General features: G+C 63.7%; 1 long non-coding RNA gene across 1 annotated transcript; it reads left to right on the forward strand.

The window, feature by feature from the left end:
* The first annotated feature begins 903 nt into the window (after nt 1-903).
* Nucleotides 904-5,001, forward strand: LOC125961499 (uncharacterized). Its single transcript, XR_007472282.1, has 3 exons — nt 904-1,037; nt 1,976-2,096; nt 4,805-5,001. It is a non-coding gene; the product is annotated as an uncharacterized LOC125961499 (long non-coding RNA).
* The last annotated feature ends 8,008 nt before the right edge of the window (nt 5,002-13,009 follow it).

A 13,009-nucleotide genomic window follows, 5' to 3' on the forward strand; every position in this document is an offset into this window, starting at 1 on the left:
CCCCAGGCTCTGGGGGACCCAGGCCCTGAGCCCTCCATCCCAGCCGTGCCCCAGCAGCAGGCACGATTTCAGAGTTATATTAAGGAGTGACAGCGGCGTGGGGATGGGTGTCTGTAACCAGATAAGACCAGCAGGACACAGTTGTCAGAGGAGCCGGATTTATCCTGCCCCGGTCAGCTGATGGGTTCCAGTTACAGCCCCGGCGGCGGGCTGGTGCGCGAGCTTGTGGTCCACGCCAGGCAGCTGCAGGGATTGATCGGGGGCGCGATTCTCCTGGAGAAAAGCACTTACCACACGCAGGTTGCAAATAGCCACGGGCAGAGCACCGAGGGGCCGGGACCAGAGAGCCGCCCGTAAGGTCCCGCCCCGGCAGGACAGGCCCTGGCCCGCCACTCCCAGACCGGGGGTGGGAGGGACGCACGCACTCCTGCTGACCGGGGCTCTGTGGCCGCATCCCCACCGGCCGGTGCACAAAAGCGGCTCAGATGGCCGCAGCCTTTGGGAGAAGGCAGCGCCAGACCGGGGAGGGGAAGGGCTGGTCGCCCAGGGCCCCCTCCCAGGCTCGCACGCCGGCCACCACCCTGCTTCGGGAGCCGTCGCCCCGCACCCGCCGCTCTGCTCTCCGCCTCGAGTTCACAGCAAGCAGGAGCCCGGGCATCCTGGCTCTCCAGCCGACCAGCCCCACGTGTCCTCTGGCTACTTCCCGGCTCTGCTCCAGGGCTGGCCCTCCTGCCCATGGCAGTGGGAAGGGGCAGCTTTTTTGGGAAGTCTGTGCTGTGGGTGCTGGCCCTGGTGGGGAGGGAGGAGCATGGCGCCTGGTCACAGCTATTTAAAGGCCAGGAATGGACAGGTGCGGAGGCCGGGGCAGGAGGGGGGATGTCTGTGTCGGGTGTGAGGGAGGGGCTGGCATGCAAGGCTCCCCCCCAGGGCAGGAGGCACCCCAGGGGCTCCTGGGCACCCCCTGCACGCTCCCCATTGGGGCCAGGGTGGTCCCGCTGCGTGCTGTGGCAGGAAGGGAGAGACCTCAGTGCCCACCAGTGAGGAGGCCCCGGGCTGGGTTGGGACGGGGTGGGGGGCAGCAGCCAGGACGGCCTGTCCCCTCCCAGGTCAGCACCCACACAGGAAGCTGAGTCAGGCCTGCAGCGCGAGCTGGCCCAGGCTGGCCTGGAGGCCCAGAGGCAGTTTTCAGGCCCCCGAAAAGGCCATTAACACTTGCTCCCAGGGTTGGGAATGCACAGAGCAGGAAGCAAGCCTTTTGTGTCATTCCCAGTTGGGCTTCAGCCTTCCCACTAAATCATCATCGTCCTCGTGATGGTCAGAGGTCCACTCAGACCCTCCTGGGTCAGGCCACGTTCCCGCCACACTCGCTGTAAGGCCCTGGGCAATTCATTTATCTGAGCCTCAGTTTCCTCATCTTTAAAATGGGAGGATGGTGGCACCCCTGCCCAACAGGCACACTGTAAACAGTGGCCACTGCAGAGCCCCTGGGAAGACAGAGCAGCCTGGCCTAAGTCTCACTGATATGTCAATGCCTGCCACAATCCCCGACTCTCCGGGAAGGGCCCCGGGGAGGCAGGCGAGGGAGGGAGGACAGAAAGGCTCAAGGGAGGGACTCTGCCCCGGGCACTGTGGGACTCACCCCTGCCCCACCACAACTCCATCGGGCTCCCCAGACCCACTCTAGCCTGACTTGGGCCTGGTTGGGCTGGGGCAGCGGAAGAGGCTGAGGGTCCCACCCCAGGACCCCCACCCAGGTGCTCAGAGCCTAGGCTCTGCGGTAGTGACGGAGCACAGCTGGGCCCCACCAGGGTCCGCTAATGGGGGTTTCATCCTGCAGCGGAGGGGAGGGGCTCCGAAAGCACCCTCGGCCGGTGGGGCTCCTCTGGGGGTGCAGCGGAGCAGAGCCAGCCAGCCAGCAGGGCAGCGGCTCCACCCGGCTCCACACCGACAGCTCGGGACTCGCTTGTGTCTGCAGCTGGCTCCTTCTGCAGAGACGAAGTTGTCTTGTGCCTCTTGCCCATCGACTCCATTTCTGAGCCGATTGAATGCAGAGCCCAGGCTGGCGTCCGGAAGCCACCGGGCCATCGGGCCCCCGGGTGTGTAACGGGCAGCGGGCGGAGTTTAGCCTCCACATGGTTCATCTCACCCAAAGGCTGGCCCCACTGAGATGCGGCCCCGCCTCCCCCTCCTGTCCCCAGAAACCACAGCCACTAGGTCACATCCACACCCCTCACTAGGCAGGGCCCACCCCGGGAGCCCCCATGGCCCTGGCCGAGAGGGCAGGGCAGGGGTCCTGGCAGCACCTCCACTCTGTCCTCAGTGCCATGTTCCCAGCCGTTTGTGGGGGGGCCTGGAGAGCCCTGAAGACCTGCTGTCCCCATCGTCCCGAGGGGCCCTCCAGGAGCCCCGAGCGCTTCCGCAGCCCCTGCACCTCCCGTCCTGCTGCCATTGGTCTAAGGCTGCCCGGACAGGGATGTGCTGGGGCTGGACCTGCAGGCCAGCTGGCCAAGGAGGCCAGGATGGGGGTAGGAGCGGAGGGCCTCTGACCCCTGTGAGCCCCAGGAAGCCATCCCCAGCACCTCCGAGCTCTGAGGGGCACGGCCCAGCCGGTCCCCAAAGGAGGTGGCTGGTTCACCTGGGAGCAGGGACCCCTGACAGAGGCGAGGGCTCACCTGATCCATGGAGGGGGGTCAGGTCTGGGTGAAGAGAGGAGAAGGGGGGACACAGAGAGACCCAGAGAGCGGGGAGGAGGGGCACGGAAGGGGAGCTAGAGCAAGAAAGCGAGCTCAGAAAAGAAGAAAGGATGGCAGGGGACTAGAGGTCAGCACCCCAGAGGCAGGAGCGAGTGAGGAGGACGGGGGCGGGGGGGACCACAAGGGACGACGGGGGCGGGCACCCCGGGGGGCGGGCGTGGCGGGGGCTTGTCTGCTCCTCCTTGGTGCAGGTAAATCGCCCAGCTCCCAGGACAGATACTCGGTTTGGCCAGCATCACCAGGCCACGTGGCCATGTGCCCACCCGCGGCCCCGGGAACAGCCCAGAGCAGCTGGGGCAGGCGGGGAAGCCCCACATTTCACAGGAGGCAGAGCCCAGCCAGGGCGGGGTGTGGAAAGTGCGCCCAAGGTCACCGGGCAGAGCGGCCCCAGATCCTGGGAGGCCACTGGCCTCATGGCTGGGGCGGTGGGGGAGAAACAGGGGAGGGGGCTGACCAGACATCAGCCAGCTCTGCCTCGTCGCACAGAGCCGCTCAGCCGGCTGCCGTGGCACACCCAGCGGCACACAGCCCCGGGGAGAGCCCAGGGCCGGGCCCTCTCCCCACCTGCTGGGGGAGGGCCCGTGGTCACTCCCTCCAGGAGAGCAGGCGAGCCTACACCTGTGCACACCTGTCCCCCAGCATCTCCTCAAAGACGGGGCACACACGCACCCGCGGGGACCTTGCAGCAGCCTGTCAGCTGTGCAAGATGCGCGCTGTTCCGTAAAGGACGGGCCAGCAGGAGTACGGGGGGAGCTCGAGCAGGAGACGGGGGCGGGCAGCCCGGAGGGGCCGAGCACCACTGGTGGACACGCGGGGGTCTGGGCTGTGGTGGAGCTCGAGATGGCCAGGGCAACCACGATGCAAAGAGGGGGCAGACACGTGTCCAGTGTCCCCGTCACCTGTCACCGCCTGGCCGGCCTGAGAAGCCATCCTCTGCCTACACCCCCAAAGCCTTGGTAGGAATGGGCTGCCACCCACGGTGCTCTGGGAAACTGAGGAAGGGTCCACGTCCACCTTTGGGGGCTTCAGTAGGGGAAGGGGAGGGGGCTCGGGCTGTGAACTAAGGTGGGAAGTCTGATCACAGAGACATGGGGCTGGCGGGCCCCCCACTGCACCTGCTCTGCCCCAGCCCGTACCACCTGCCTGAGGCCCTCAGATCAGCACACAGCCTGGCAAGTCAGAGACAAGCCCCCGGGGCCCTTCCAGAAAGAGCAGACGAGAACGCCAGCAGGAACAGAACTCCTGCTGGACACATCGTCGGAAGGAGGAAATGCGGAACCTCCCAAAAGGAGAGGCAAAGTCATGGCTGGAACTTAGGGGGAAGGTGAGGGAGCCAGAGTCTTGACGCGGCCAGCGGGGGCGGGAGGCTGGCGGGAGGGCGGTGCCGCTTTACGGCCGCAGGTCCCGGAGGCCACGCACTCGCCCAGCTCTGAGCGACGCACGTCCGGCCTCCGGGCCCCGCCAGTTGGGCCCCGCCTCCAGCCCTCCCCGACCCGAACCCGCAGGGCCAGCTCTGGTCTCGGTTCGGCCTCTCTCTTCTTACCAGGCCCCCACAAGTCCTCCCGCTAGGCCAGGAGCAGGGAGGCCCAGCGACGGGAGGCCCCAGGCCGAGGACACACCTGTGTCCCCAGACTTAGTTCAGGGGACCCATGGGTGGAGGCGCAGCACTGAGGGGCCAGTGGAGGGAGTCAGGGTCCCCCCAGGAGCTTTTCGCCAATGGAGGGCTCACCTGCACGCCCGCTCTGACCTCTCCTAGTGGCTTGCTGGACGACTGTGTCCAGAACGATTCTGAGGCTGCGTCTGGGCTCAGCAGTAGAGAGAGGAGATTGATTGGTGATGTCTGACGAGGGCATAGGAAGAGCCCAGGGGCGTGAGTGCTGGCATCCGCCATCTCCGCACTAACAGGTGTCTCATCATTCCCAAACTGAGCTGAGCAAGTGTCGGGAGGGCACGGGAGCAGAGGCCTCTTCCTCTGACAGGCAGCATCCTCGGCCTGCAGTAGCTCTGCCTTCATTCCGTTGGGGTCACACACACCGTCTTCTTCCATTTAGATAACGGCTTCTCCATTGATTGGCTGAGAACCAGGCCATCAGCAGAATGCTTTCCCATCGAAGCTGTCCCCTCCCACCATCAGATTCCACCCAGCGCTTCTAATAGAACATCAGAATGGGCCGTCCAAGAGCACGCCCTTGACCCCCACCTTCCATGGCTCTGGAGCCTTTTTTGGGCATTTTTATAAAAATAACATGCGTGCAAATACAAAAAAAATGGAGTGTGGCTGTTGAAGCTGGCGTGGAGGAGGAGAGGACCCTCACCTGCTCGGCCTAACCCCACCTTCCCCACGGCTCAGAGCTCCCAAGTGAGGGCCATGCAGGTGACCCGCACTTACCTCCCACTGGACAGATGGGGAAACTGAGGCCTGGACAGGGAGCAGGCATGGGGACGGGGGAGGAGGGGGGGGGATGGAGGGAGGAAGGGCAAGGACGCCCATGCCCCCTCCCACCGCCCCTCCCCCTCACTGCCCAGTGGACCACAGAGAGTCACGGCCCTTGTTCTACGAGCCGTGTTCCGCAGTCAGGATGGCTCATCAGACGACTTTCAAAAATCACCACTCACAGGACTTCCCTGGAGGGCCAGGGGTTAAGACTCCCCGCTTGCAATGCAGGGGGCACGGGTTTGATCCCTCGTCAGGGAATTAAGATCCCACGTGCTGCACAGTGCAGCCAGAAAAAAAAATCACCACCATAAATTTCCAGGGAAACTACATCTCTTTAAAAACTGTAGTATTAACGTAGGGGGAAAGAAAAGGCATACATGTAATTTCTCCCGATTTATTCTTTCCTGTCATGCTAGCGGTACAATCTCACCTCCAAGTCTAAACCCAATCCCGGCCTCTCTCAGCCATTTCTGGGACCAGAGCCTCCCAGGGCAGCACCCCTCCCAGCCGGTGGCCGCACGGGGTCTGCGCTGGGGCAGGGAGCCAGGGCCAGCAGGCCTCAAGCCACAGGAACGGACTCGAACCCGGCTCTGCTGCCCCGGGCTGAGCTCCTGTCCCGATCACAGAGGCGGCAGCAGATTCGGTCCCTGGTGGGCGGTCGGAGGATGTGGGCAGTTGGGGTTGCAGGCAGTTGTGGGATTCAGGCCGGAAGACCAGACCCTACACTGAGACCCATACAGCACCTGGGGCCAAGGGAGAGGTGGTCAGTCTGCATGAGTCCAGGCGCTTCCCCGGGCCACTCTGGGACCCTGGACCCACCCCCGCAGGGTGCTATTTGGAGAAACTTTGAGACCCTTGGAATCGGCCCCTGTTGGGCAGTGTTCTCTAAAGACAGAGTGTCTCACCTGAGACCAAACCCACGTGAAATGGGCAAACTGGAAGGAACTGTCAGAGCGGCTTGGGGACCAGGGGTGTCTCCCTGCCAGGTGGCTCCACGGGCCAGGTCAGGTGGAGGGACAGGCCAGCAGCTGGGCCGCTCATCCTGTGTCTGCCCCGGGATGAGTCCAGGTCTTGTGTCCAGGCCGGTCCAGGGCACGTGAGGGCACAGAGACCCCTCCGCAACTGGTCCACATAAAGCCCATTTCCTCAGGGCCTGGGCATACAGCCCCTGCTCTCAGGCAAATCTGCTATCCAGGGATTAGAGGCAAGGACGCGCGCTGAGGAGGTGACCCTCCATGGCGGCGCCTCCGCCCTCCAGGACTTTGCTGGTGACGGGAGTTGTGGCCGGGCTGTGTGGAGCCTCGGACGCAGACGCAGGCTTGGTCCGGGAATCGTTGTGTCAAGAAGTTCTTGTCCAGCCTGGCAGGGCCGTGTCCGGAGCTGCTGCCAGTGCGCCCCGCAGCCAGGCGTCCCCTCGAGGTGCAGCGGGGACATGGGCTGGCCCAGTGCCCTAAGGGGCCTCGCCTGCTCCTTGGGGAGGTTTGGGGGCGCTCAGGCCAAGACCCTGCCTCCAAGACTCCAGGAACCCCCTGCTGAGGGCAGCCTCTGGGCCTTCACTGGATGCCCGGGCAGGGCTCGCTGTCTCCCCTGGACTTCTCTTCCAGACCCAGCACTGCCCCGGCCCTCTGAGTAGAGGCCCTGGTGACAGCGGATGCCGTCAGCAGCCTGCAGCTCAGCGGGAGTGAGTCTGATGGGGGAGACAAGCCCCCTGCTCTGGGTTCCAGGTGCGGACTCAGGAGACATAGACTAACGGGGGGCACGTGGTCCCGACACTGGCTGTAACGCCATCCCCAGGCCTGCTCTGTCTCCGGGTGGATGGGGCTAGCAGAGGGCATGTTCAGGGTGTGCCCAGCGCCCGTTAGAAAGGCCTGGAGGGACCAGGGCAGATCCCTTCTCTCCAGCCTGTCTGCCCTCTGTTGTATGAGCCGGACTGGACCACTCGGGAGTCCTCTGAGGACCAGTGCTCTGAGGCTGACCTGGAGGAAGAGCCCACCATCACCCCACGCCCAGTGGACACCCCAAGGCAGGTGGGTGGGCTGGTGGGCAGCTGGGCAGCTCCCGGACTTCCAAAGGTCAGGAGGAGACAGAGGCCGGTGGAGAGAAGTGCAGGCATCCTCTCTCCCTTCACATGACTTGGGCAGCAAGTCTCGCAGGGCCAGAGAAGGGCCCCTTTAGCCCACAAACCTGACTGGGGTGCCCAGGGAGCCAGTGGCTCCTACACCCATGCCCACCTTAACGCCGCCAGCCCCCGCTTGGCATCCAGGATATGCCCCAGGCCCCTGTAGGTGGGTGCATGCCCAGGCCACCCAGGACGGAGGGAGGTGACCACAGGCCCCTTTCCCACGCGGCTCCCACCTCCCCAGAGAGGACACTCGGCCCATGAAGCCGCCGGCAGCTCCTATGTCTCTGCCTCCTGTCTGACACCTTTGTTATCAGAGGAGCCAGGGACCGAGGGACCGAGGAGCCTGACGCTGCCCCGTAGCGCCCTGAGGTCACAGCCCTGGCCAGAGCTGGGGAGGCCTCTGAGGGGGTGACACCAAGGGGAGGACCGGGACACTGAGGATCAAGCCTTCCAGACGGCGGGAATTGCAGGACCGAGGCAGGAACAAGCTTGGGAGCGGTCCCATGGAGCCTGCCCCGGGGGGCCCAGGATGCGGTCCTCCCCTGTCCGGTGAGGGGTTACCCACCCAGGCAAGGTGGCCCTCGGGGTTGTCCGGAGGTGGGGGAGGTGGCCGGGGCACCACATCCTACAGGGTGGGTAAATGTGCACTTCACCCTCTGCAGCTTGGAGAGCCTGGCTTCAATGTTTTTAGCTTAAAAATATTCCTATCAGGGCTTCCCTAGTGGCGCAGGGGTTAAGAATCCGCCTGCCAGTGCAGGGGATATGGGTTCGAGCCCTGGTCCGGGAAGATTCCACATGCCGCGGAGCAACTAAGCCTGTGCACCACAACTACTGAGCCTGCGCTCTAGAGCCCGTGAGCCACAACTACTGAGCCCATGAGCCACAACTACTGAAGCCCACATGCCACAACTACTGAGCCCGCGTGCACCAACTACTGAAGCCTGCGTGCCACAACTACTGAGTCCGCATGCCACAACTACTGAAGCCCGTGTGCCACAACTACTGAGCCCACGTGCCACAACTACTGAAGCCCGTGCACCTAGATCCCATGCTCCACAACAAGAGGAGCCACGACAATGAGAAGGCTGCACACCACAATGAAGAGTAGCCCCTGCTCACCACAACTAGAGAAAGTCCGCGTGCAGCAACGAAGACCCAAGGCAGCCAAAAATAAATAAATAAATAGATAGATAGATAAATAAATAAATAAATTTTTTAAAAATATTCCCATCAGAAGGTCCTTTAAGACATGCATCAGGGCTTCCCTGGTGGCACAGTGGTTGAGAGTCCGCCTGCCGATGCAGGGGACACGGGTTCGTGTCCTGGTCCGGGAGGATCCCACGTGCCGCGGAGCGGCTGGGCCCGTGAGTCATGGCCGCTGAGCCTGCGCATCCGGAGCCTGTGCTCCACAACGGGAGAGGCCACAGCAGTGAGAGGCCCGCGTACCGCAAAAAAATAAATAAATAAAAGACATACATCAGTGACAGGGCCTTGTCACCTCACCCGCCCAGGGTCTGCCCTGGGATCCACCAGGGGCTCCACGACAACCAGGTTCAGCGTGCTGGGTGAGGGGCAGCCTCGGAGGTTGCGCGGGGTAAGGGAGGAGCTCTGTGGGATCAGAGGTCTCTGGGCCCCCCTAGCTGGCCTCCCGCCCTTCCCTGGAGCTATCGTTACCCCCACTGCACACACCGGGATGTGGAGGTGATGCCCAGGGGCAGCCTGGCCTGATGCCCCGGCCCCTGAACGCTAGGTCACAAGGCTACAGAGCCTGGAGGGGCCCACCGGGTGACCTGGCACAAGTCACAGCCCCCCCCCAGAGGGCCTCGTCCCGGTCCCGCAGCCACGCAGGAAGCATTTATTAAGCTCAGCTCTGAGCACAAGACCTTCTTCTACACACAGCACTGAGGCTCATGGGGGCCAGGCAGGTGGCCCCTCTGTGGGCCTCCAGCGGAGCGGGGACACGTCCCCGCCGAGGGGCAGGTGCTCTCAGAGCAGCCCTTCTCTGCTGGCTGCACCACATTCAACAGTTTCCCCTCCTCCACCTGTGCTCAGACCCCAGATGTGCAGTCCCAAGCGCATTCCAGGAGGTCAAGGGGCTGTGGGCAGAGACCCTGGGGTCCTGACAACCAGTCAGGGTGGGCACGCCAGGGCAAGACCGTGAAACGGCTGTAGGAGTGGTCTCAGAGGGGACCCAGCACGTGCGGACTTACAGTCCCTTCCCATCGGCGAGGCTCTTCCAAACGGGAAGGCAGAGGGGCGCTGAGCCACGGCCTGGCTGGAGCCCCAGCTGAGCCCCACTGGCCAGGGCCCCCTCCTCCCTAGGAGTGCGGGGCTCCCACCCCGGCAGACCCTGCATTCTGCCTCACCAGCCAGCTGCTGAGGGTCCCGGCACCCCAGACCAGGAGGGCACACCCTGGGGACTCCTCCTGGTCAGGCCACCCCACGCTCAGCAAGTACCCTCAGGCTCTGCCTCAGGGGTGCTTGGCCAGGGCTGGGGGCACTGACTGTGCCCCTCTGAGACCCCACCCAGCTGGCTGCTCGCAAACCCCTAGGAAGCATCCGAAGGGTGCTGGGGTCACACAGAGTCAGAGAGAAGATTCTGGTTCTGGGCCAGCAGCCGGCAGGTGGGCAGCCATGTCCACTGCTCAAGGCTGGTTTCCACCCAGGTCAGGGGTGGGGGTCCCCGCTTTACAGCCGAGGAAACCGAGATGCCACGTGACACCCCAGCTACTCGGAGAACCGGGGCTTCTGGGTTTGCATGGGACTCGTGACTCCCATCCCACAGCCGTGCACGCGAATTTTTGCTCAAACACACACTCACACGCACGGACACAGCCCCATGCACAGATGCACGCTCACTTCTACACTGATACTGTAGGACACACACAGACACACACAACTCACACTCACACACTTACAGGGTAAGACGTTCCTGCACACGCATGAACACAGGATCAACACTCAGACGCACGCTCACACTCACACAGACACACACATACAGACACATGTGCACACTCACGCTCGCACGCACTCTCGCACCCCTATCAGAAACAAGACCTCGGGGCGCCCCCTTGTGGTGACACCCGCAACACGCACCACCCCAAGGAGAAAAGTCCCACCTTCCCAGGGCGTTTTCTCAACCAGAGGGCCTGGCACAGGCCACCTCCCTGATCCAAGATCAGATGCGGGGGCACCGCTGTGACCCAACCCTGAGCTTGCCCTGCTTCCAGAGCTCCTGACACCCCCAGATGACATTTGCATGAATAAAACGATGTTTTCTCCCATAAAACATTCTTAAATCGTGTTAATATGTGAATAATGGAAGTACTTAAATTTATTTTCCCAAGAATGTCCTTGTAAGGAGGAGACACTGCCCCACCCAGCGACTCTCAACGTCTGGGCCTCGGGGGTGGGGGGCATATGTGTGGAGGCAGGACCGTCTCCATCGACTGTCAGCCAGGGCCCCATGTCCCTTCCTGCCTCCACCTCTGTGACCTGGACCCCCTCCCTTGTCTCCCCCTGCCCACTCATGTCCCCTGGGCCAGCTCGAGCCAACAGTAATTGATAATTCATGACCGCAGTCTCCTCGCCTTAAACAAACATCAAGTGTATTTCAAAGTAAACTTGGGCCTCCAGACAAATGGCTGGAAGGCAAGCTGCTTCCTGGAGAACATCTCTGTCACTCCCCCCACACCGCTGCTTCCCCCTCCCTGAGTGGCGGCTCTTATTAAATGTCACAGAGATGGCATCTTCTCCAGGCTGGGGAAGGGGCACGCACCTCCCTGCCACCCGCCCCCCCGCCCCCATTCTCACCCCGTATCTTCCCCTGACTCTCATCATAGATAAATTTACTTATTGCATACAGATGTTTTGCTGGAAGAAATGATTCCTCCCCCAGTGTCCCATGGGTGTGTCTTGGAAGGAAGGGCGAGAGGAACACGAGGAAAGCTCGGGCCGGGCAGGGAAGGGTTGACCCTCCTGGCGAGGAGGCCAGTGGGCGGCACTCAGGGTGGGACGGGCCCCGGGCCAGGGAGGGAAGGCCTCTGGGGTCCCTTCCCTCGCTCCTGGACCCCACCCTCCGCAGAGCCCTGTGTGGGCTGCTCTGAGCTCCCCGCACGCTGCTCCCTCCGCCCTGACGCTGCTTTTCCTCTCCCCACACACTCCTGCTCAGCCGTCCTCCGTCCGCCCAGAGACCCGTCTCCTGCCTTCAGAGCTCATCACGGAGTGAGACGGACGGACTGTGTGTCTCATGAATGTCGCCCTGCCCCTGGGGGGCAGCCACAGTGGCCCTGAGCCCTCACCTTTATCAGATGAAGCTGCCCCATGGCCCTGTGACCCGGCACGTCACCAGGCCCTGGAGACCTGAGCAACGCCCGGTGACTTTTCTCGTCGGGTTGGGGTGCGGCTCTTGCCCAGGTCCCCAGAGCCCGGCTCTCCAGCACCTGGCTCAGTCTTGGGAATCGTGCTTTGAGGCCCGGTGGGGGGTGGGGGGGTGACGCCTCAGGGACTGCCTTCCCTCCCCGGTCCAGGAGGGGCTGAGCTGACAAAGCTGTGGGGAGGAGAAGGCTCAGCAGCGGCCAGACCGGATGGCGGGGAGGGAGGTGGGCGTGATGACCCCAGTGGCTCCGGGGAGACCTTTGTGGCCATGGCCAGTTCTGGATCCTGAGCACTGAGCCTGGAGACCCTACAGCCCTGGGGCCTTCCTGTGTCTCGAAGGGCCCCTCCGCAACGCCCCTGCCCCAAGTGGCCACTAGGGGGCGCCCGCCGCCCGACCGCCAGACCCTTGGCTGCAGGCAGACACCCCCAGCCAGGACAGATCTGGGGCCATGGGAAGGGGGCCTCCCACCCAAGACCCTGCGGGGTCCCCTGTGGGGTCGGCAGGAACAAGGGTGGGGCCTCCTTGAACCTGAACCTGAGGGGTCGGCCCGCTCGGCCAGGCCCTCCCCATGGTACCTCCGTCATGGTGACCACCCAGACCGCAGGTATAGCAAGCGACTCGCCCCGTCCAGAGGAAGGCCCGCTCCCAGGTGGGGTGCCAACCTCGGGCCAAGAACCACCCTTCAGATGCTTCCGGCGCTCAGCCTCTGTGCACAGAAATCACCCCTGCCGACCTGAGTCACCCTCACTACCCCCGGGACAAGCCCTTCTGCAGGGGAAAGACGGGGAGGGGAGGCGGGGCAGGGCCAGGATCCAGGGTGACCACCTGCCCAGGACCTTGGACGGCCTGGGAGAGAGAACACCGGGCTCGACCTTCCCGGGGCCCAGGCAACAATCAGCCCCAAGGGGCCAGGTGACCCCCCGGGACAGGAAGCGTCGCCGGCCGGCTGGCCGTCGTCCCTGCCTGGGCGCCCCTCAGGCTCCCGGCTGCCTGTCATCTATCATGCTGTCAGCACACATCCTGGGCCTTTGCAGGGCAGGCGGCAGGGGAGTCTGAGTGGAGCCTGCTCTTGCTGCTCCACACCCTGCCCGGGAAGCGGGAAAGACCCTTCGCCAGACAGAATAGCTGGGGCTGGGGAGGGGTCTGTGGGGGGCCAGCCCCAGCAAGGAGGGCTTCTCAGAGGAGGCGACACCTGCAGCTCGTCCTGCCAGCACAGGAGGCTTCCCTGGGGCCCTGACGTGCGTCCTTGCCCTCCACGCAGGGGTCACAGAAGATTCCGGAGGACGAGGGTGCCATTGTCTACCCTCAGCTTCAGCCAC

This window comes from Orcinus orca, chromosome 16, assembly GCF_937001465.1.
Source record: "Orcinus orca chromosome 16, mOrcOrc1.1, whole genome shotgun sequence".
Taxonomy (NCBI): Eukaryota; Metazoa; Chordata; class Mammalia; order Artiodactyla; family Delphinidae; genus Orcinus; species Orcinus orca.